The 24,938-nt window shown below is 42.1% G+C and overlaps 1 long non-coding RNA gene across 2 annotated transcripts; it reads left to right on the forward strand.

Annotated features, from left to right (window-relative positions):
- Positions 1–6: 6 nt before the first annotated feature.
- LOC142245216 (uncharacterized) lies at positions 7–24,613 on the forward strand. Of its 2 annotated transcripts, XR_012724748.1 has the most exons (4): positions 7–8,022; positions 20,145–20,334; positions 22,914–23,355; positions 23,780–24,613. It is a non-coding gene; the product is annotated as an uncharacterized LOC142245216 (long non-coding RNA). The 2 variants fall into 2 exon arrangements; XR_012724749.1 differs by lacking the exons at positions 7–8,022; positions 20,145–20,334 and having other exon boundaries at positions 22,617–23,355.
- Positions 24,614–24,938: the final 325 nt, after the last annotated feature.

The following is a 24,938-nucleotide window of genomic DNA, read 5'->3' on the forward strand; positions in this document are numbered from 1 at the left end:
CAACATCTTCAGAATGGCCGGGGCCTTACTGCTCGCCACACAGAGCAGAGCAGCCGTAGAGAGCAGCCCCGCACAGAGCAGAGCAGCCATGCAGTGAGTATCTGGGCCCTCCTCTGTACCACTCAGAGCATCGCCATACTCCACTACCGCCCCTGCCTCCTGTGACCACCACTGCTCTGCCAGCCCCCCTCCCTGGTAAGACACCACCGGATTATAATACAGATCCCATTTTGTTCTCAAAATTTGGGGAGCGTTGTGTAATCCGGTGCATCTTATAAAACGAAAAATACGATATTTAAAGAGAAATTAAGAAAAATACATATAAATAGACAGAAATCTATACACAGTCATATACACTGACACACAGATATACATATCATACATGCACACACAGACACATTAGAGATATTATTAATATGGAGAAGCCGGCAGCAGCCTCACTCACCTCCCCGCTTGTCTCCATCCAGCTCCTCCTGGGCATGTGGCTGTGCCGGGCGCACTGCGTGATGGCCGTCACTAACAGACATGGCCGCATCCAGTACACACAGACTGCTGTATATACATCACAGGAGGGACTAGGGCTACAGTATATACATCACAGGAGGGGCTGGGGCATAGACATTACTGGGAGCCATACATGTTACTGAAGTCCATACATATTCCTGGGGCATAGATGTTACTGGGGTAGTATACAACTCTGGGGGGCATACACATTACCAGGGTGGGTGGCATACTACTCTGGGGTGGCAGCGCATACGGCTCTGGGGGGGCCACACATACGGCTCTGTGGGGCTACACATATGGCTCTGGGGTGGTAGCACATACGGCTCTGGGGTGACAGAACAAACGGCTCTGGGGTGGCAGAGCATATGGCTCTGGCAGTCCCATACAGCTCAAGATGGGTCACCTATTGGTCTGAGAGGACCCATACAGCACAGGAGTGGGGGCCCATACAGATCGGGAGGGGGGTGCATTATACAGCTCAGATGACGGGGGGGTCCTATACAGATTGCTGAGTAGACCATACAGCTCAGGAGGGGGCCACATCCAGATCGGGGGTGAAACATACAGCTCAGGTGGAGGGGTGCATAAACCGTGGGAGGACATATGCTGTGCTCAGTGTACTGGGGGACGATGGCTGGAGCTGCGCTGCAGCTCCTCTTTATATGTGGGATTGGAGCACACTGTGGTAGTTCCGCCCACAGATGACCTTCAATGCAGGAGGTGCACAGAGCATTCAGCAGTGACTGTTGTGTGCCAGTGTGGATCAAAGGGTCGACAACCGCACTATTCAGGATCCAGGCTAGTGTGGCTGCCAACCCAAGCACTGCAGTCCCCGAAACTCAGCCCGGGGCCCGCAGGACGGAAGATGGTGAGTGGGCACCTCTAGCTGTCCAGGACCCCGGCATTTGCCCGGGTGTGCCGGATGCTGACGCCGGACCTGGATGTAGTGTGTGTGGAATATGGGGGTTCAGGGTGTTTGAGAGAGGTGTAAGTTGGGATCTGTGTAACATATAGAGATGCAGTGTGTGTGGGATATGGAGGTGCAGTGTTTGTGATATGGAGGTACAGGCTGGGGTGCAGTATGGATATTGAGGTGCAGAATGTGTGTGGGATATGAGGGTGCAGGATGTGTGAGATATAGCACCACAAAGGAAGTAAAGATGAGGGACAATGTAAGTGCTCCACCATGGAGATGTAGATGCGAGGAACTTTTACTGTAAAGTGTTGGAGGGGGAATTGGAGCATTCACTCAGTATACAGAGTGACAGCACATTATGGGAGGCAGTAAGGGCAGTGTGAGGGCACAGTATGAGAGGAGCATTATATGAGGGACAATGTGAGGACACAGTATGAGAGGAGCAGTATACGAGGGACAATGTGAGGGCACAGTATGAGAGGAGCAGTATACGAGGGACAATGTGAGGGTACAATATGGGGGGAGCAGTATACGAGGGACAGTGTGAGGGCACAGTATGAGTGGAGCAGTGTACGAGGGACAATGTGAGGACACAGTATGAGGGGAGCAGTATATGAGGGACAATGTGAGAACACAGTATGAGAGGAGCAGTATACGAGGGACAGTGTGAGGGCACATTATGGGAGATGCAGTATGATGAGGGACAATGTAAGGGAACAGTATGAGAGGAGCAGTATACGAGGGACAGTGTGAGGGCACAGTATGAGAGGAGCAGTATACGAGGGACAGTGTGAGGGCACATTATGGGAGGAGCAGTATACGAGGGACAATGTGAGGGCACAGTATGAGAGAAGCAGTATACGAGGGACAGTGTGAGGGCACATTGTGAAGGCTGTACAGTGTGAAAAGACAGCAGAGTATGGAGAGGGGGTAGTGTGGCGAGGTACATGGAAGGTGCGGAGGCTATTCTTACTATCACAGGTGCATTATTTTGTATGTAAACCATATAGGACATGATTATTGGTGGTTTTACAGATATTTTTCATGAAGAAAGACATTGCGGCGGCCATAATTCATGGTGGAGGGATGGTGCAGTGGTTGTAGTATATCAGAGGCACAATGTGGAGGCCATGTATCATTAGGGGGGCAGTGTAGGGGTCACTTTCTGGTCAGGGAGTAAAGAGGGGGGAAATATTTTGTCAGGTGCACAGTATACGGGTTATTAAGTGCACAGTATATGCGGATATTTTTTATTTAATGTAATAATGACACTCATATTTTTAGGGCATCATGTTGGGATATGTTGTGGAAAACCAGAAAATGGAAGTCTGCGGAAAGAAGCTGTGTACGTCCAATATCATCATGTCATCTGGATCAGATGAAGAAGAATGGGGTGAGACAAAACCAATCAGAGAAGAAGTCGCCAATATGGTATCTGGATCTAAGGAGCATTTATACTGGACAATTGCTGCATTTAAAGGGAATCTGTCACCAGGTTTTGCTCCCTTATCTGAGTGCAGCATAATGTATTGACTGAGACCCTGATTCCAGCGATGTGTCACTTACTGAGCTGTTTGCTGCCATTTTGATAAAATCAATGTTTTCTCTGCTGCAGATCTAGCAGTTATACATAGCTCATAAATATGCTAGACTACCTGCAGTATGCCAAGTAGTCCTATAATGATAATCTGCTGCTGATTAGTCAGTAATTTTATCAAAACTACACTAAGCTGGTCAGTAAGTGACACATTGCTGGAATCAGGATCTCTGCCCCTACATTATGCTGCTCTCAGATTAGAGGGCAAAAACCTGGTGACAGACTCCCTTTAAATGATAGTCGATCGTTTGGTTATATGAAGCCGTTCAGCAGCTGTTTAATGGCCTGTGACTGCAGACTTGTGAATCCTCATAGCATGCACACAGTGCACTGTCATGGTTTTCCAGTGCCGGTGGTGAGAGCGGCCTTCATGTGAGCACGAGTGTGCAATTGGCGTACTTTTAGCCACATCTGCATGAGGCTTTAGACTGACTTATTGGTAGGGTACGTTATCAATTTAAGAGCTTAGAACAGCATGAACGCCAACTACGGCCCTGCCGCTACACTTAACCGTACCAGTCTGCGCATGCATGCTGCAATTTTTTTTTTCTCAGACCATTCGGTCCAAGGACAAAATAGAACATTTGCACTGCCTCATTGGTCGAATTTGATCCAATATTTGTTGGATCGCACTTGGATCAAAAATATGGGTGTCTACACAAGCTATTAGGCTGCGACACCATCGTTGTAAATATGGTTACCTGGTTAGGGGCCCAGTCAGAAGTTTCGCCCCCTCTGAGCCGAACCCCTAGCTACGCCTCTGAGTTTAAGGCCTCCGACACACATCCGTGCCGTCGGTACGTGTTTGGGACGTTTTATGCACATACCGGAAGCACGGAGACACGTACACCAATGTTACCCTATGGTAACAGGCTGACACACATAAAACCACACGGAACGTGTGTCCGTGTCGTTTGTACGTGTGTATGTTTTTCCACACGCTCAACATGTCCGTTTTTCTCCGGCATCACGCAGACACGGACCCGCTAAAGTCAATGGGTCCGTGTCTGCACGTATGTGACACGTAGCATGTCCGTGTGCTACCCGTACCGTCCGTGTGCGTTTTTTTATTTCATTCGGTCAAACTCCCTCTGTCGGTCGGTATCTTTTGCTGTCAGATGGTCGCTCTTTCTGTCTGTCTGTATCTCTGTCTGTCCGTCGGTCAGTCTCTCCCCCTCTCGCATACTCACCGATCACTGGCGCTGCACAGCTGTTAAACCTCCAGCGGGTTTTAATATTTTGAAAATGCCGGCCGCTCATTATTCAATCCCGTATTCACTGCTTTCCCTGCCCACCGGCGCCTATGATTGGTTGTAATCAGACACGCCCCCACGCTGAGTGACAGATGTCTCACTGCAACCAATTACAGACACCGGTGGGCGTGTCTATATCAAGCAGTAAAATAAATAAATAAATAAACAAAAACAAGGTGCAGTCCCCTAAAATTTTGATACCAGCCAGGGTAAAGCCACACTGCTGAAGGCTGGTATTCTCAGGATGGGGAGCTCCACATTATGGGGAGTCCCCCAGCCTAACAATATCAGCCAGCAGCCGCCCGGAATTGCCGCATCCATTAGATGCGACAGTCCCGGGACTCTACCCAGCTCATCCCGAATTGCCCTGGTGCGGTGGCAAATGGGGTAATAAGGGGTTAATCCTGACAGGTGTCTCCTCGAGATACCTTCCATGATTAACCTGTAAGTTATAGAAAATATACACACACATCCAAAAAATCCTTTATTTGGAAAAATACAAAAAAACAAACACCCTCTTTCACCAATTTATTAAGCCACAAATACCCCTCCAGGCCCGGCGTAATCCATGGAGGTCCCACGACGCTCTCAGCTCTGCTACATGAACAGGAGCGGACACATATTATGACCGCTCTCTTTTAGGCTAATTTCACATCAGTTTTTTTCCATCAGGCACAATCCGGAAAAAAAACAGGTAAAACGGATCCGGCGCCGAATCCATTTTATCCCCATTGATTTGTATTATCGCCGGATTGTGCCTGATGGCCTTGCGTTGCATCCGGCTTTTGCCGGATCCGTCATAATTGCCTAAAGCGGCGGCCAGAGGGAACGCATCTTGTAACGTTTTTTTGTCCGGAAAAAAAAAATCGCATCGCGCCGGATCCAGCGCGATACGGCGTGTTTTACACAGGAAGCCTATAGACGCTGGATCCGGCGTAATGCGGTAAAAAACGGATGCGGCCGCCGGATCCATTTTTGCAAACGGAGCATTCTCCAATGTATTGAAAAAAACGGATCCAGCAAAAAAAAACGGACAAAAAGGATGCAAAAACGGATGCGCCGGATCCGTTTTTTGATGGATCAGATATATTGGAACCATCAAAAAAAGGATCAGCAACATCAGTTTTTGCATATTCTGCGCCGGATTGTGCCTGATGCCAAAAACTGATGTGTGAAAGTAGCCTTAGCTCCACGCGGCAACTGAGGTGAGCCGCGCAATCATCGATGACGTCTCTCAGGTTACTCGCGGCCACCGCTGGATCCTCCAACTGTGACAGCAAGTAGCCCAAGTGACTGAAGTGAGCTGAGCGATCAGCAATGAAGTCACAGGTGAGTTGCAGTTTTTGCTTTTCATATATTCCCCTTACATAGTCACTGGTGTGCACACCTTCTCCCCATATAGTGTAGATTTTTTAGGTTTTTGCACCCAGTTCAGACTCAGAATTGGTGTTCCAGACGTTATTTCTTAATTGACAGGTGAGCTGCGGTCTCAGGTGGAGGACTCCAGCTAGCCGCGAGTAGCCTGAGTGACAGCAGCGATAATCACGCCGCTAACTTCAGTCACTCAGGGGATTATCGGTCACAGGTGACTGCTAATCAGTACGCGACACACAGACAGAGCCGTGGTATGACAATGAAGTCGGGTGAAGTTCATCCGAGTTCATTCTCATCGCGCGTCACTGTCTGCTGTCAGCGGGTATGTCGCAACGGCATTTTGCAACACACACGGATCATTTCAAAAGGAAACCACACGGACATTGCACGTATGTATCTCACGCGTACACAAACATTTCACACGCACACACGGCGACCATACGCCATCAAACGGATGTCACACGTACCGGAGAAACGCCCATAAAAAACGGAACACGGACCCGAAAAATGGAACTTGAGACACGTGTGTGTTTTTTGCGGAAGTGTGGCAGAGGCCTAAGGGAAATGTAAGATTGCAGCACGCATATGGCATAACAGTTTCATTCAAACATCGGCTGACCTAGCCGGAAGAGAACCAGTGCCAAACTTCAGTATAAGGTTTCTTTATTTTCTATGGGGCATTATTACTTTCAAAGAAGGACCTAGCAACATGTGTGGCATTGTTTTCCTTTTTGTCTTGTTCCTTTTCAATCCTGAGATATTGCACCTTTTCCTTGTTTATATATAACTAATATGTTCAGCCAAATCAGCATAGTTCTCAACACTTTTCTATGGAAATCTTTTTGAGGACCAAACCAGTTAGCCAAAAGTGATTAGTTTTATATAAAGGGAGGTTGGGGGCAAAACTCAGTGCAGGAAAAAAGAAAATCAAAACCAGATTCAAAAGAACAGTGAAATTTCCATCAGGCAAAAAAAAACATACTTATAGCAAGTGACAGGTCTTCTTTAAAGAAGCATTGTCCAACTAGTAGAGAACCCCTTAAAGTTAAGTATGAATATATTTGTTTGTATTGCTGAGAGTAAGTATTCCTTAGATTTTGTCATGTTGTGTGCTTTACAATTGTGAATTTCATAGAACAACCAAAAATCAAATCTACAGACCACAACTTTATTCTGATTGGGTATTAGTTTTATAGTTTCATATTCATTTATAGAAAATTTCTGTTAAACATTATTATGTTTATGTTAGAGTTTGATTTCTTTGGAGCATTTAAGCATTTTTACCTAATTACATAGTTTTATCATAGTAACCTTTTATATATATAATATAGTAAAGTAGGAAGATTTACATATTTTACCTTTCATGTATAAGTTTGAATGTATGACCTGAGCTATACAACTATGCCTTTTAATGCTAATGACAGAATTACTTTTGCAGAGATTTAAGCAGAGACCCCATCCGAGATCATTTTTCATTTTACTAATGTAGGGTGTGCCTCAGTGTTTGCTAGGGTTACATGTCAACATTTGGTCATGTGTGAGTTCCAGTGATTAATCAATGTCAATGTTTCTCTATGGAAAAAATACAAAAAGTCACTGTTGCAGGAAAATCTAATTGTATTGTAATTTTTCCTTAGTAAGCGGTTGAGCTCATGTTTGTAATCACGTGACCACATGTCGATTTTTCGCTTTAGTCATAGTGAATGGGCTTCGACAGTGAACAATACTATACAAATACGTGATGACTTACATGAATGTAATATATTACATATTTTTTTTGGAACTGAAGAGAATGACTTTTAAATAGAACCATGTGCATTGACTGGATTGATATATGTGGATTTACCCGGTTATGACTAATGTTGTAATGAGAGAATTGGTTTTAGCTAGATGGTATACTATGCTATTAGTTATTTGACTATACTATCAATTAACGTTTGATTCCAGGCAGATTAACTTTTTTATTTTTTTATAAAGTAAGATGAATAAAACGTGGACATCTTCATCTGCCACTCAAAAATAGCACAAACAAATGTATGATTTAATGATAGATCCACTTTGACTTTCTGCTGTATCCTTTTTAATACTCATATAAATAAATAATACTACTGAGGCACCATATTTTTTTCCTTTCTAAAAAATGTTAGAAAATGTTAAAAACTTTTTTCAAAATGTAGTATGCACAAACACAACAATATCTTGCCAATGACATATCAATATTGCAATTCTAGGCACTGGTTTGAAAGCAAAATTTGTAAACAACACTGAACCTTGTTATCATCAAATGTCCATTATAACGTATTCTGTGAAAAGTAGCACTTCTTTTACTCTAACAAGAGAAAATTACTGAGGACAGATCTGTTTCTGCATCTTTCTAGGTATCTGAACAGAATTATGTTTATTCGTTTTAGCTATGACCACATACTGTTATCAAAAAGTCTAATATATTAGAGAATACAGCAGGTGAAATGAGTCTTGATTACATCACCTATAGCAAAGATTAAGCCATAGATGTCCATAAATTACATTATATATAATAATAATGAGAAATGACACAGAGGAAAGAGTATTGAACATGCTTACTAAAATGTATTTAACCTCTTTTCGACTGGGTGCATAAGATTGTCGGTGTGTTCCCGACCAAGAACATACCCAATACATCAGTGCGATCTCGGGGGTTCAGGCGCTGTATTCCCGCAATCGCTGCCAGGTTTGCAATTTATCTTGTAGCTTAGACCATGATGATCCTTAGGTTACCCAGCTACGGAAAGCCTTATACACCATGCACCTGGCATGGTGTGTGAGGCAAAATGTCAGTGCTGCAAGTGCAACACTGACATATAATCCACTGCAATGAACACTGATTAAAAAAAAAAAACAATGTGCCATAAATGGATTAAGTAAAAAAGTTAAAAAAATAAAAAAAATGAAAATCAACTAATCCAATGAATATGTAAAAAAACAAAACGAGTACACATTTCATATTACCACGTCCATTACAAGCCAATCTATAAAACTCACACTTTGTTAACCCCTTCAGTAAATATGGTTAAAAAAAAAAGCAAAAATTGTTTTTCCTCATGCAACTGACAAAAAAGTGGAATAAAACGCGATCAAAAACGTATATATCAATAAAAATGGTATAGCTGAAAACGTTATCTTGCTCCGCAAAAGACAAGCCACAACACAGCTCCGTCAGCATAAAAATAAAAAAACTATAGCTCTCAGAATACAGCAATGCAAAAACTATTTTTTGTCTATAAAATTGTTTTTATGGTGTGAAAGCAGCAAAACATAAAAAACTATATAAATGTGGTATTGCTGTAATCATACTGACCTGAACAAAAAGCAACCAAAAAAAAAAAAAAACATAACAATTCCAAATTGCTATTTCTTCATGATTCTGCCTCACATAAAGGCGGAATAGAAAGCTATCAAAAAATATAATGTGGCCCAAAATGTTACCAATAAAAACACCAACTCATCCCGCAAAACACAAGCTCTCACAGACTCTGTCCACAAAAAAAATAAAAAAAACTATAGCCTTCAAAATTCGGTGAAGCAAAAATTCTTATTTTGTAAAAAAACGTTTTTAGCGTAATAGTAGCCAAACCAAAAAAAAAAATATATAAACCTAGTATCAATGTAATCGTACTGACCTGAGGAATACAGCCCCTATCACTTATACCGCACGGTGGACGGCGTAAAATAAAGCCATTTCAACTGCTGTCGATATGTTCATTCTGCCTCCCAAAGATTGCGATATGGCATGGCTCCTATTTATCCTGCTCTGTACACTGAGCGCTTACATCGGAGACTACAGGTAAATCTCTGAAAAACATGATTCAGACAAAATTCTCAATGGAAAATTCTCTGTAATGAAGCAGAGAGAGTAACTTTGAACTCCTGTTTGGCCTGTGGTGCGGTGGTGTCCATCTTTTTACTTGTCTTTTAAGGCGTTCACAAAAGTGCAATCATTAACAGTTTTGTTCAACTTTGAAAAGATTTACACTGATGAACACAGGCCAGAGTCCGGAATAACTTTGCTGCCTCATTAGTGAATGCATATGTTGAGGGTTTCACCCAGATCATATATTTCGTATTTTTTTTGTAGATGAAAACCCTGATGTAAGTGCTCAGCATAGAGGACAGAAAAATGTGGACACATCCAAAATGTTCTGTACCCAAATCGCCACCAAATAGCATTCAACTCAACCCAAGTTCCCATTCAGGTCCATAATCTGTTAATAGAAATATAGGGGGCTTCCATTTACTGGTAACAAAAAGGCTCAGAAAAAATGCTATGGACCCCCAAGAAAAAAAAAAGAAAAATCGAGCAAGACCTGCACTCCAGAATCCAAACCTCCCTCTCGCTTCTGAGCCCTAGAATGTGTTTAAACCACAGTTAGTGTCCACATGTTTGGGATTATTGTAAGGAGCAGAGCCTCCTTAATTTAAGTGTGCAGATCTCCAGAAGCACGAGCTAGGCACAATGTACTGGTACTCACAAAATTGACCAAAGGTCAGTGGGAATGTATCATATAGAACTCAAATATTCCCAAACTTATTTATTATATCAAAAATAAGAAAGTGCAAAACACACATATACACCTAGGTTGATTGTTTGGTTTTAACAGTATAATACTTCCAATAAGTATAGAATATCACCACAATATTCCTTCCATTTGCCCTTGATACCAGGAGCAACAATGAAAGAACCAATTTCCGATATAGCAAAAAAACAAATATATGGATAAATACAAGTATAATAACACAGGGTCATCACGTAGTATCAAACAGTACTTAACTACAATATAGATAAAAAAAGTTTCTCAAAATTAACCACAAAGTGGAGAAAAACAGTTCTGTTGATGATGGAACAAAATGGATGATCAGTCCCCTGTGTGTCGTCCTGTTTTGCCACAGATTATTGGTGGTTCTTGCATAAGAATGTGGATGGTATTGCCTCGACGCGTTTCCCTGCAAGCACGGTTCATCAGGAGGCTAGGAAAATAAATATGACCCATCAGAGATCATATAAACATATACACAGTATATATACACAAATGAACACAAAAATACATTCACAGTGTGACACAAAATAGTAAAACAACCAAAAGATGAAACTCAATACTTGCCCAATTTCAGGTAAATATGATAAAAAAAAGAGATGTAAGGCATGCAGTTACGTGGCACAATTCCCTCAGGTAATCCAGCGATGGTGCAGACAATCCTGATTCAGCAAATAGAAGGAGGCACCCTGGAAGTGCATGCCAGAGGGCTTTAAATAGCCCAAAACAAGCCCACAGCTGAATCAAATGCCCAAACTCACCGGTAATCACAGTGTATGGGCGCTGATATGTTAGATTCTATTGCACATGTGCAGAGGAAACAAGGAAGTAATGTGACCCATTATGCAGGCGTCAGATGACCCAATTACCTCAGGGGCTCTGCCAATGTGACATGGCACCCACCAACTATTACAACTAAATCAAATATGGCGCTCCATTCCTTCAACTGTTTGTACTGTGCCACAAATGTAGATTTTGACCACATATGAGGAATTGGCATACTCAGGAGAAATTGTACAACAAATTGTATGGACTGTTATCTCCTGTGACCCTAGTGAAAATTAAAAATTTGGGGTTAAAGCAACATTTTTGTTAAAAATTTATTTTTTCATTTTCACAACTCAATGTCATAAAATTCTGTGACATAGCTGTGGGTTCAAGGTTTGACGTTTGAAAAATGCTAAATTTTCTAAATTTTCTCTAAATTTCAGATATTTTTACAAACAAATGCAAAATATATCGTCTTAAATTTACCACTATCATGAAGTATGATATGTCACGAAAAACAGTCTCAGAATCACTGGGATCTGTTCAAGCTTTCCGGAGTTATAACCTGTGAAAGTGACAGTTCAGAATTGAAAAAAATGGCCTGGTCATGAAGGGGAAAACTAGGCTTAGGTGTAAAAGGGTTAATATTTTGTACAAAAGCTTTTGTTAGTGATGCCAGCTTCAAGACACCTCCTGTATGGAGAAACTAGTCACATGCATTGCTCCTGTGTAATTTTTGGGCCATTCTTCCATACAAACACTCTTCAAATCCTGAAGATTCCGTGGGCTTCTTTTATGAACTCTGAGTTATTTCCATAAATTTTCTATTGGATTTAGGTTCGCTGAATTTTTTGGCCATTCTTGCATCTTTAATTCTTTTTCTTAAACCAATTGTCACGCTGGGCCTACCAAGATTTCTCCAAATATAAGGGATCTCCTGGCGAGCACCACAACACACGGGATACATTGGGAATATGATATAATTTTGAGCCCTGGCGCTAGGGGGAGGGGAGTGGGCTCACCTCCTGCAGCTCACCTGAGACTGATCCCTGCACTTTCTAATGTCCTATATGGGTCCTTCCCACTATCGCCTATCAGAAGCATACGCCCTCACTTGCCCTGAACTCATGCTAGCTAGTGAGAAGGCCGGAGACCGCACTAGTCTCACCATTGCAATAATACAACACGAGGGAAGGGAGACAGGTAGGGAGAAAATAGACACAAAAAGAAAACACTCAAGTTTCTCCAATGTAGGTACACAATACAGCTGCAATTGTCACAACTTCTCAGATTCACGCATAGACCACCTCCTTCTAAAGTGGTCAGCATAAGAATGAAGATTTTATATCTAGCATCAGATGGTAAGACATGACTTTTTATAGCGAAGGGGAGTGGTCACAAACAACTGCACCTCAGATTAAGGCTACAAGCGATAGCAAGATAGAAAAAAGTCTTTAACCCTTACAACAACAAAAGAAAGTAGATTCACTCAAACACAAGCTGCAGACCTGCACATATACAGTGAAGGAAATAATTATTTGATCCTTTGCTGATTTTGTAAGTTTGCCCACTGACAAAGACATGAACAGTCTATAATTTTAAGGGTAGGTTAATTTTAACAGTGAGAGAATATCCAAAATAAAATCCAGAAAATCACCTTGTGTAAATTTATTTGCATTTTGCAGAGAGAAATATTTCATCCCCTACCAACCATTAAAAGTTCTGGCTTCTAAAGACCACTTAGACACTCCTAATCAGCTCGTTACGTGCATTAAAGACAGTTGTCTTAAATTGTCACTTGTATAAAAGACTACTGTCCACACACTCAATTAGTCAGACTCTAACCTCTACAACATGGGCAAGACCAAAGAGCTTTCTAAGGATGTCATGGACAAGATCATAGACCTGCACAAGGCTGGAATGGGCTACAAAACCATAAGTAAGACGCTGGGTGAGGAGGAGGCAACTGTTGGTGCAATAGTAAGAAAATGGAAGAAATACAAATTGGGTGTTAATGAACATCGATCTGGGGCACCATATAAAATCTCACCTCGTGAGGTATTCACGATCATGAGGAAAGTGAGAATCAGCCTAAAACTACATGAGGGGTACTTGTTAATGATCTCATGGCAGCTGGGACCACTGTTACCAAGAAAACCATTGGTAACACATTACGTCTTAATGGATTAAAATCCTGCAGTGCCCGCCAAGTCCCACTGATCAAGAAGGCACATGTGCAGGCCCGTCTGAAGTTTGCCAATGAACACCTGGATGATTCTGAGAATGATTGGGAGAAGGTGCCGTGGTCAGATGAGACAACAATTGAGCTCTTTGGCCTTAACTCAACTCTCTGTGGTTGGAGGAAGAGAAATGCTGCCTATGACACAAAGAACACTGTCCCCTCTGTTAAGCAAGCATGGAGATGGAAACATTATGTTTTGGGGGTGTTTCTCTGCTAAGGGAACAGGACTACTTCACCGCATCAATGGGACAATGGATGGAGCCATGTACAACCTCCTTCCCTCCTCCAGGACATTAAAAATGGGTTGTGGCTGGGTCTTCCAGCACCACAAAGACCCAAAACATACAGCCAAGGCAACAAAGGAGTGGCTCAAAAAGAAGCACATTAAGGTCCTGGAGTGACCAGACTGTCTCCAGACCTAAAGTCCTATAGAAAAAGTATGGATAGAGCTGAAGATCTGAGTTGCCAAGCGACAACCTCAAAATCTTAATGATTTAGAGATGATCTGCAAAGAGGAGAGGACAAAAAATCTTCCTGACATTTGCGCAAACCTCATCATTAATTACAAAAAACATCTGACTGCTGTACTCGCCAGCAAGGGTTTTGCCACCAAGTATTAAGTCTTGTTTGCCAGAGGGATCAAATACTTATTTCTCTCTGCAAAATGCAAATATATTTATATAATTTATACAACGTGATTTTCTGGAGTTTATTTTAGATATTCTATCTCACTGTTAAGGACTCTTTCAGACTTGCGTTGAACGGCATCAGTCACAATGCGTTGTGTGACGCATGTGACGGATGCGTTGTAAATAGTGTGATGTAAAGGCAACGGATTCCTGTGAAATAACGCGTTGCGTTAAGCCGAGAGAGAGAGCCCCCATCATCACTGCACACACCGGCACTACCGCACTCCTCATCATCACACACACCCCGGCACTACCGCACTCATCATCACTGCATACACTGGCACTACTGCCCCCATCATCACTGCACACACCAGCACTACTGCACCCATCATTATCATCACTGCACACACCCCGGCACTACCGCACTCATCATCACCGCACACACTTGCTCTACCGCACCCATCGTCATCACTGCACACACCCCGGCACTACCGCACCCATCATCATCACTGCACTCATGCAGGCACTACTGCACTCATCACCGCACACACCCTGGCACTACCGCACCCATCAACACCGCACACAAGCAGGCACTACCGCACTCATCATCACCGCACACACACCGGCACTACCACTCCCATCATCACAGCACACACTACCTTAGTGACATCCCCGCTGACAGCGCGACTCACTTCAGTGTCTGCGTGGAGCTCACAGGAGCGGCGGTCTTCTACGGCCGCTCCTGTCAGCTTCATGTAGCAGAGCTGGATGCGTCGCGGGACCTTGTGTGGAATACGCTGGACCTCGAGGGGTATTTGGGGATTAATAAAGTGGTGAAAGAGGGTGTTTTTTTATCTTTTATTCCAAATAAAGTATTTTTTTGGGTGTATGTGTTTATTTTCTTTCACTTACATTTTAATTATTGTGGGTGTCTCATAGACGCCTGCCATGATTAACCTAGAACTTAGTGGCAGCTATGGGCTGCTGCCATTAACGCCTTATTACCCCGATTGCCACCGCACCAGGGCAATTCGGGATGAGCCGGGTAGAGTCCCGGGACTGTCGCATCTAATGGATGCGGCATTTCCGGGCGGCTACTGGCTGATATTTTTAGGCTGGGGGGCTCCCAATAAAGTGGGGCTCCCCATCCTGAGAATACCAGCCTTCAGCCATGTGACTTTATTTTGGCTGGTATCATTATTAGGGGGACCGCACGCCGGTTTTTTAAATTATTTATTGTACTGCACGATATAGACCCGCCCACCGGCAGCTGTGATTTTTTACAGTGAGACAGCTGTCACTCAGCGTGGGGGCGTATCTGACTGCAACCAATCATAGGCGCCGGTGGGCGGGGAAGCAATGAATACTAAATAGAATAATGAGCGGCCGGCATTTTCAAAAGAGGAGAAGCCGCCAGAGAAGTGTGACAGCTGTGCAGCGCCGCGCCGGTGATCGGTGAGTATGAGAGAGGGGGAGAGAGGGAGAGACAGACCAACAGACAGAGAGAGAGACCGACATTGACAGAGAGAGAGATAACCGACAATGAGATAGAGACCAAGCGAGACCGACCGACAGAGAGAGACCGACCGACAGAGAGAGAGACCAGGAGTGCTTTTAAACGATTTAGAACATTCTGCTGGACTTGCTGTGCATGCTCAGTAGAACGTGACGGAATCCTGCACTGGAATCCGTCGCCAAACACATGGCGACGGAATCCAGCACCATAGACATTCATTATGCCTCATAACGGATCCCAACGGAATTCTGCGGAATGCTTTTTTTTACAGCAACAAAAAACACTACATTCAGCATTCCCGTCGCCTGACGGTCAGTGACAAAACAACTGATGCGATGCGGGGCGGATGCCTCGCAAGACCATCCATTGCTATCCGTAGCTAATAGAAGTCTATCAGGAATAAACGGTTTCCTGCAACGGTTACTGTAATTCCTCAAGGCGGCAGATAGCAACAGATGCCGTTCAACACAAGTGTGAAAGCAGCCTTAAATTAACCTAACCTTTACACTGTTCATGTCTTGGTCAGTGGGCAAACCTACAAATTCAGCAAGGAATTAAACATTTATTTCACTGTAAGGCATCATCACCTTATGGTCCCTGACTTACCAGAGGTTTCCCCACAGCAGGGAACACCTATGACAGTACCTCCCCTTGTATGAGGCCTCAAAAACTGGTTTGTCTGGATGATATGCATGACATAAACACACCAATCTACTGGCTTTCACTTCTGATGCCAGTACCCATGTCCTTACCTCCAGACCATTATCTCTCCATTGTACCAAATATTGGAGAGAACTGCAAACAAAACAAGAAAGGACAATTCTTGCCATCTGAAATTCAAGATTTCCATCAATTGAAGCACCAGACATGTGACAAATTTCTTGACTAAGGACCTGTGAAAAACATTATGTATTTTAAGGGTTGGGAGTAGCTCAAGCCGAAAGGCCACACGGTTTAGGACGTTGATCACTTTATATGGACCAATAAACCTAGGACCCAGTTTCCAATATGGAACTTTCACCTTGATATTCCTAGTGGACAATTATACGTAATCATTTATAAACAGGTCTAGTCCTGATGAACATCTTTTGTCAGCCATTCATTTGTACCTATCATCCATAACTCTCAGGTTGTTCAGTACTCCATGTCATATTGAAGAGTGATGAGGAAATTTGTTCCACCCGAGGAACCCTCGAAGACCCCTCCATACTGAAAGCACAGAACTGAAGGCCGCTTTACACGCTACAATTTATCTGACAATCTCATTAACGATGTGACACGCCCAGATCGTAGTTACGATTTGCCGAGATCGCACATTGGTCGTTTATTAGCGGTCACGTAACAATCTCACAAGCGACGCCAAATCGTTCAGCGATATATTGTTTGACCAAGGCGGTCGAGTGGATGTTGTTCGTCGTTTGCAGGGTGTCAAACGTACCAATATGTCTGCTGCGATCCAAATGACGAACAATATTTTTAAAATGAACGACGTGTTGACGATCAACAATTTTCAACCTATTTGCGATCGTTCGGAGTCACACGCAACAACGTCACTAACGATGCCGGATGTGCGTCACGGAAACCGTGACCCCGCCGACATATTGTCAGATAAATCATAGCGTGTAACACTGCCTTGAGGGTGAAACCCGTAGGTACCAAAAAAGGGTGACTTGCTAGTGGATTCATTGCAATGTTTATTTAACTCAAACTCCAACAAAGGTAAGATGACCAATTCTCATGGTTATCGGATACAAAACACCTAAGGTAAAGTCTCCAAACTTTGATTTAAGCATTTAGTCTCACTGTTGGATTGGGGATGGAATGCTGAAGAAAAAGACAGACATACCCACAGACAAGAACAAAACATTTTCTAAAATTTAGAGACAAATTGGGTTCCCCCAGTTTGACACCACATTGGAGGGAACTCCGTGAAACTTCACCTTCTTAGAAACAAACACATGAGCTAACAGTTTTGGATTTTTAAGAGCAGGTAAAGCAATTAAGTGCGCCATTTTACTAAACATATCCAAGATTACTAAGATCATCGGTTTTCCAGCATATGATGGAAGGTCAGTAATAAATTCCATAGATAAATGAGTCCATGGTCTGTTCGGTATGGTCAAAGATAGGAGAGACCCAGACAGACAAGTATGTGGGGTCTTAGAATGTGCGCAGCCATTACAGGTCAACACAAAATCCACTGTATTATTATGCAACCTCAGCCACCAAAATAGACAAAACAGAAGGTCAAATGTCGCTTTACTACCTGGGTGTCCTGCAAGGACTCAGTTATGATGCTCCTTTAAAGTTTTGAAACACTACTCTGTGCCTTCAGCACCTCACCCTCAAGCTGAGATGATACAGCAGAGATGACCACCCCTTCCTGTAAAGTAGGAAGAGTCATCAGAGCTACTTCCCCCAGGAAAACAAAGCATCAGCTTTGACATTTTTTACCTTGGGAAGATAGGTAACCACAAAGTTAAACCTGGTAAACAAAAATACTGACTGCCTAGCTTGTCTAGGATTAAGGTGCTTAGCAGATTCAAGGTACAGAAGATTGTTATGATCAGTAATTACAGTAACAGGATGAACTGCCCCTTCTAAATCTACAAAAATAATGCAATGGCTTAAATGCCAGTTTAATGTCCATCAGTTCTCTATTGCCGATATCATATTTCCTTTCTGTCGGTGATAACTTCTTTGAGAAAAGGAGCATGGATGCCACTTATTAGGAGACTGCCCCTGATGTAACACGGTGTCCTCACACTGTGCTACCCCTCTCTCCTAGCGGGAACGCTGGCACTCTTGACTTCTCGGCCACTCTTCTCTATCCCTGGCCCCTGCTGCTGTCTCTGAGGGCCTGTGCACATGGCACAGGTCACTTGAGAGTGTCCTTAGGGCGCACACATGTGGACATGCCCCTTTTCTTAAAAGACCTGTACGCCCTAACCCGGAAGTACTTCTCAGCCTGCTGCTGAGAGGTATCAGGTATTTAAGGCACTTTCCCTTATAGGAGGTGCCTGGGCAACAAGATCTACAGTTAGGTCCAGAAATATTTGGACAGTGACACAAGTTTTGTTATTTTAGCTGTTTACAAAAACATGTTCAGAAATACAATTATATATATAATATGGGCTGAAAGTGCACACTCCCAGCTGCAATATGAGAGTTTTCACATCCAAATCGGAGAAATGGTTTAGGAATCATAGCTCTGTAATGCATAGCCTCCTCTTTTTAAAGAGACCAAAAGTAATTGGACAAGGGACTCTAAGGGCTGCAATTAACTCTGAAGGCGTCTCCCTCGTTAACCTGTAATCAATGAAGTAGTTAAAAGGTCTGGGGTTGATTACAGGTGTGTGGTTTTGCATTTGGAAGCTGTTGCTGTGACCAGACAACATGCGGTCTAAGGAACTCTCAATTGAGGTGAAGCAGAACATCCTGAGGCTGAAAAAAAAGAAAAAATCCATCAGAGAGATAACAGACATGCTTGGAGCAGCAAAATCAACAGTCGGGTACATTCTGAGAAAAAAGGAATTGACTGGTGAGCTTGGGAACTCAAAAAGGCCTGGGCGTCCACGGATGACAACAGTGGTGGATGATCGCCGCATACTTTCTTTGGTGAAGAAGAACCCGTTCACAACATCAACTGAAGTCCAGAACACTCTCAGTGAAGTAGGTGTATCTGTCTCTAAGTCAACAGTAAAGAGAAGACTCCATGAAAGTAAATACAAAGGGTTCACATCTAGATGCAAACCATTCATCAATTCCAAAAATAGACAGGCCAGAGTTAAATTTGCTAAAAAACACCTCATGAAGCCAGCTCAGTTCTGGAAAAGTATTCTATGGACAGATGAGACAAAGATCAACCTGCACCAGAATGATGGGAAGAAAAAAGTTTGGAGAAGAAAGGGAACAGCACATGATCCAAGGCACACCACATCCGCTGTAAAACATGGTGGAGGCAACGTGATGGCATGGGCATGCATGGCTTTCAATGGCACTGGGTCACTTGTGTTTATTGATGACATAACAGCAGACAAGAGTAGCCGGATGTATTCTGAAGTGTACCGGGATATACTTTCAGCCCAGATTCAGCCAAATGCCGCAAAGTTGATCGGACGGTGCTTCATAGTACAGATAGACAATGACCCCAAGCATACCGCCAAAGCTACCCAGGAGTTCATGAGTGCAAAAAAGTGGAACATTCTGCAATGGCCAAGTCAATCACCAGATCTCAACCCAATTGAGCATGCATTTCACTTGCTCAAATCCAGACTTAAGACGGAAAGACCCACAAACAAGCAAGACCTGAAGGTTGCGGCTGTAAAGGCCTGGCAAAGCATTAAGAAGGAGGAAACCCAGCGTTTGGTGATGTCCATGGGTTCCAGACTTAAGGCAGAGATAGCCTCCAAAGGATTCGCAACAAAATATTGAAAATAAAAATATTTTGTTTGGGTTTGGTTTATTTGTCCAATTACTTTTGACCTCCTAAAATGTAGAGTGTTTGTAAAGAAATGTGTACAATTCCTACAATTTCTATCAGATATTTTTGTTCAAACCTTCAAATTAAACGTTACAATCTGCACTTGAATTCTGTTGTAGAGGTTTCACTTCAAATCCAATGTGGTGGCATGCAGAGCCCAACTCGCGAAAATTGTGTCACTGTCCAAATATTTCTGGACCTAACTGTATATGATACTAGTTCGCTGGTCCCTTGGTGCTATTGTAACCTATTGTAACTGTGCTGCATAACTGACTCGTATCTGTGTTCCAGGGCATGTCAAGTCTGCTGCTGCAACTATGCATACCAACTGCTGCTGCCGCAAACCATCTAGACCGGCCGCACCAACAATACTTGTCGCTGCTGCTACATCCACCCATCTCAACTGAACTAGCTATATCAGTCGCTTCTGCTGCTCTTATCAGAAACTGTTGTGTCCATCCCTGTGGCGCCAGATGCTGAGGTACCATGATCCCCGGTGGCTGTCAATGTCAGCTATTTACCAGTGTGTTAGCCTATCTCCACCACTTGTGGCTTTATCAGTGATCGGTAGCTTTGTCCAGAAAATCCACTAACCCCTTGCAAGCCCCGCAAGCATTACACCTGAGATAACACCATCCCAACCCCCACCTCCGATGCATCAACCTCAACAATAAATGGTTGTGAGACATTAGGTTGAACGACCACAGGTGCCATAGTAAAGCATCTCTTCAAAAAAGAGAATGCCTGTGGGCGAGGTCGGACCTCCTTGAAAAGTCTGTACCTTTCTTAGTCATATCAGTGAGGGTTTTGATGATTGATGACAAGTTCCAGATGAACTTCCTATAATTAGAAAACCCCAGAAAGCGTTGTAGTGCATTCAGATTTTCAGGAGGATCCAACTTCAGAACCGCACGGACTTTATCTGGATCCATCCAGAAACCAACAGATGACACCACAAAGTCCAAAAATTGTACTTCCTGTACGGCGAATACACACTTTTCTAGTTTGGCATACAGTTTATTATCATGTAATATCTATGACACCTACCTGACACGTATCTGATGTGCTTTGAGGTCGGACGATTAAATGAAAATATCATCTTGATATACCACCACAAACGTTCCCACCAAGTGACAAAAAATGTCATTGACAAAGTGTTGAAAAATGGTGGGGGCATTCGTCAAACCAAAAGGTATGACTAAGGTGGGCTTTGCATGTTGCGATATCGGTAACAATGTCTTACCGATGCAGAAGCGATTAGACACGCCCCATCGCAGGTGCGATATCCTTTGATCGCACCATGATTGTCTATTTTGTTTCACATAACACAACTGCTGTTGCGATTTTAACGACCATGCAATCGACTTTGGATTGTTGTACGGTTCCTAAGGGCAACTGTGTGATTGTATGAAATCTCTCATAGATCTTTCATGATATACCGGTCCTTGTCTCTTTTCCTTACCTTTGCTCGTGTACTTTCTATGACATCCATACCGTCATTTATAGCCTCGTTCTACTTCTGTTCACGCATTGCTTTCTTTAAATGAGCATGTCGACTCCTTGTTTTTGATTGGTCTCCATGTAGTATTTATTGTGCGGATGCGTCTTCCACACCTGCTGGTGTGTGTTTGTTTTCAGTCACATGTGTGGTAAGTATGTTACGTTCAAATGTAAGGTTGTTTAATAGGTGTGTATAGTCCTATTTTCTTAACTTTTTTTTTTATGCGATTTTTGATAAGCTAATTTTGTAACGTTAATTTCATACATTTTTTTTTAACCTATTTGAATTTATGATTTTTTTTAACCCCTTAACGACCGCGGGCAGTAAAATTACATCCTAGCGGTCATAACGTTACTGCCCGCGGTCTGCTGGCAGCAGCATGCCGCGATTGGCGCACATCTCAGCTGATTTTCACAGCTGAGATGTGTGCCTGCTAGGCATGAGCAGAATCGTTATCTGCTCGTGCCATTTAACCCCTGTAATGGCGCTGTCAATATGTGACAGCGCCATTATAAACACGATTGCGGTAAAGTTTTACTAACCACCCGATACCGGAAGTCACGTGACATGATCACGTGACGTCTGGTGGTTGTCATGGTAGCACAGGGTCATGTGATGACTCCTGTGCTAGACATGAACCACTTTCACTTTCGGTTTGTACGGAGGCCAGGGAAGCAGGAAGTGCACGTATCTGCTGTTTACAGCTGTGATCAGCAGATAGTGCAGAGCGATCGGATTGCTGATCGCTATAGCCCCCTAGGGGGACTAGTAAAATAATAAAAAAAAGTTTTAAAAAATTAAAAAAAACCTAAAAGTTGAAATCACCCCCCTTTCGCCCCATTGAAAATAACAGTGTTAAAAAAATAAAAAATATACACACATTTGGTATCGCCGCGTTCAGAAATGCCCGATCTATCAAAATATAAAATCAATTAATCTAATCAGTAAACGGCGTAGCGGCAAAAAAAATTCCAAACGCCAAAATGACGTTTTTTTTGTCGCTTTAACTTTTGCGCAAAATGCAATAACAGGCGATCAAAACGTAGCATCTTCGCAAAAATAGTACCGTTAAAAACGTCAGCTCGAGTCGCAAAAAATAAGCCATCACTGAGCCATAGATCCCGAGGCATCACACCCACACATCAGTTTTACCATACAGTGAACACAGTGAATAACATATCTCAAAAACAATAGTGCCATCGCACTTTTTTTGCAATTTTTCTGCATTTGGAATTTTTTTGCCGTTTTCCAGTACACTATATGGTAAAACCTATGGTTTCATTTAAAAGTACAGCTCGTTCCGCAAAAAAATGAGCCCGCACAGGAGCATATTGACTGAAAAATAAAAAAGTTACGTCTCTCAGAAAAAGAATGGCGAAAAAAAAACGGAAAGCGAAAAATCGTCCGGTCGTGAAGGGGTTAAAGGTACAAAATGTAAATAATCTATGATAAGAAAATTATGTAAATGAGTATTTTTATTTTTTTTCCTTTATTTTTTCCTTTTTTCCTTTAAATGTGATTACCATTTTTAAATCTATATTTTTTTCATCTTCAAACAGACTTCAACACATGAATAATGACTACTTCAAACAAAGAATTCATTAGAGAGTTCATTGAAGAATACCGGGCAAATCTTTGTTTATGGCGAGTTAAGTCACCTGTATATAGTAACAAATTTTGTAAAAAAGCAGCCTATATTAAACTCATGTCAGTGTATGATCGCCATCATCACCCTGACAAGGCTAATGAGCTCTTAGTTCGTAAAAAATTGCAGGCTCTTCGCACTGTATTCAAGAAGGAGCTAAATAAGGTGGAGGATTCCAAAAAATCCGGATCAGGCATGGCGGACATTTATATTCCAAAGCTCTGGTATTTTGACCTCTTAATGTGTACAAGGGACCATGAGCTACACCCCCCTCTCCCCCCCTTGCCTCTACAAGTCTACTCCCTCCTCTTGAAACTTCTGTTGAAGCCGCAGGGATTGATTCTTCTGGTGTTCAGGTATATTTTTGCTTTTGTCTTTTTTTGTTATTTTTTTAAATTTATATTCAAAAATGTCAATTTATTGAGGTTTTTGTTATTGTTGTTCGTAAATCAACCCCATGCAACCTTTTCAATTGGTTTATAAAACATTATTGATTAACTAAATTAAACAAATAAATATAATTTTTGAATTTCAAACTAAAGTAATGATGGCAGAATATTACACATGTTTTACTTGCTAAAAGGTTTGTAACCATACAATAAATGCTGGTTAGACTTTTTAGTAAGCTATTGTATGCTTGCAAGATTAAACACATTTTACGAGGTTTGTTTGTTTGTTTGTTTTTTTTTTTAAATCATTTGAGATTTTAAAAAATGTATACATGGAAAATATTTGTTTTAAATTGCTAAAATATTTTTAAATTTTTCCTTTTGTCAATAGCAAACACAATCTTCAGAGAGCCAGCAAACAACATCTGACAATACAGACAGTGATGAACTGATGACTCAGAGCACAGCCACTACCAGCGCTGCATTTGACGACGAGGTTGCAGGCCCATCATCAAGTTTTCGCAGAAGGAATGTGGCTCCGCAAACATCTATGCATCCGATCCACGGAGTATCCCAACTCGTCAGTATTGCCAAAACTTTGTTGGAACGCAATAACTGTCCACCAGTGTCACCGTTTGGCATCTTGGTGTCTGATAAAATGGTCGGTTTAGATCGTGATACCATATACCTGGCTGAAAGATGGGTGTTGGCGGTAATGAATGCCGCACACACGGGCCATTTGAGGAATGCAAACATCAACATTTTAGAGCCTATGCCTGCGCCCCAAATACCAATATCACCAACACCCGAAGTGTTGATTGACACACCAACTCAGATGGAGACCACTGAGCCAGCTGAAGACGTAGACATTCCCATTGTTCGACGTTTACGTCAGAAAGCATCTCGCTACAACCCCTTTAAGAAAGGCAGTGGTATGAAAGCCTTGTATAAGAAAAAATAATTGTTTAATTTAATTTTTTAGTCTGCCTTAATCTGTAATTTTTGTAAGACAGACACCTTTTTGTGTTTGGTCACCAAAAATAAATTTTGTTTTATTTCTCTTGTTTTTTTGATTGTTGAAAAAAAATATCAATGTATGAACATGTAAAAAAACATTATTTTGTTTAACATATTTCCATACACCTGGCCATAGTAACCTTTTTGTTGTCCCCCCCTTTTTGAACCTTAGTGTGATGATTTATGAGTAAATACTAGTTTGCATCAATGTTGTTTTTGGTTATTTGTCCTAAAAAAATTACACTAATAGTGTGGTTTTCTAAAAATATGACCTTGATATAGATATTTTTTATTTTTTTTTACTTCTCATAGGTTTTAATTGTTAAAAGAGATATATTTTGAAAAATTACACTCATTTTTTTTTAGGGTTTTAAAACAAATAAGTATTGATTTTGTTTTAGTTTATTTTTTTTTACATGAATTTACTATTGCAAAATCTAGTAATTCAGTATGTCAACATATTCTAACTCGAAAAATTAATTCTATGACTAAATTTTAAAATTATTTATTTGTTAAAAAATGTACATTTTACA

The sequence above is a fragment of the Anomaloglossus baeobatrachus genome, chromosome 7, assembly GCF_048569485.1.
Source record: "Anomaloglossus baeobatrachus isolate aAnoBae1 chromosome 7, aAnoBae1.hap1, whole genome shotgun sequence".
In the NCBI taxonomy this organism is placed as follows: domain Eukaryota; kingdom Metazoa; phylum Chordata; class Amphibia; order Anura; family Aromobatidae; genus Anomaloglossus; species Anomaloglossus baeobatrachus.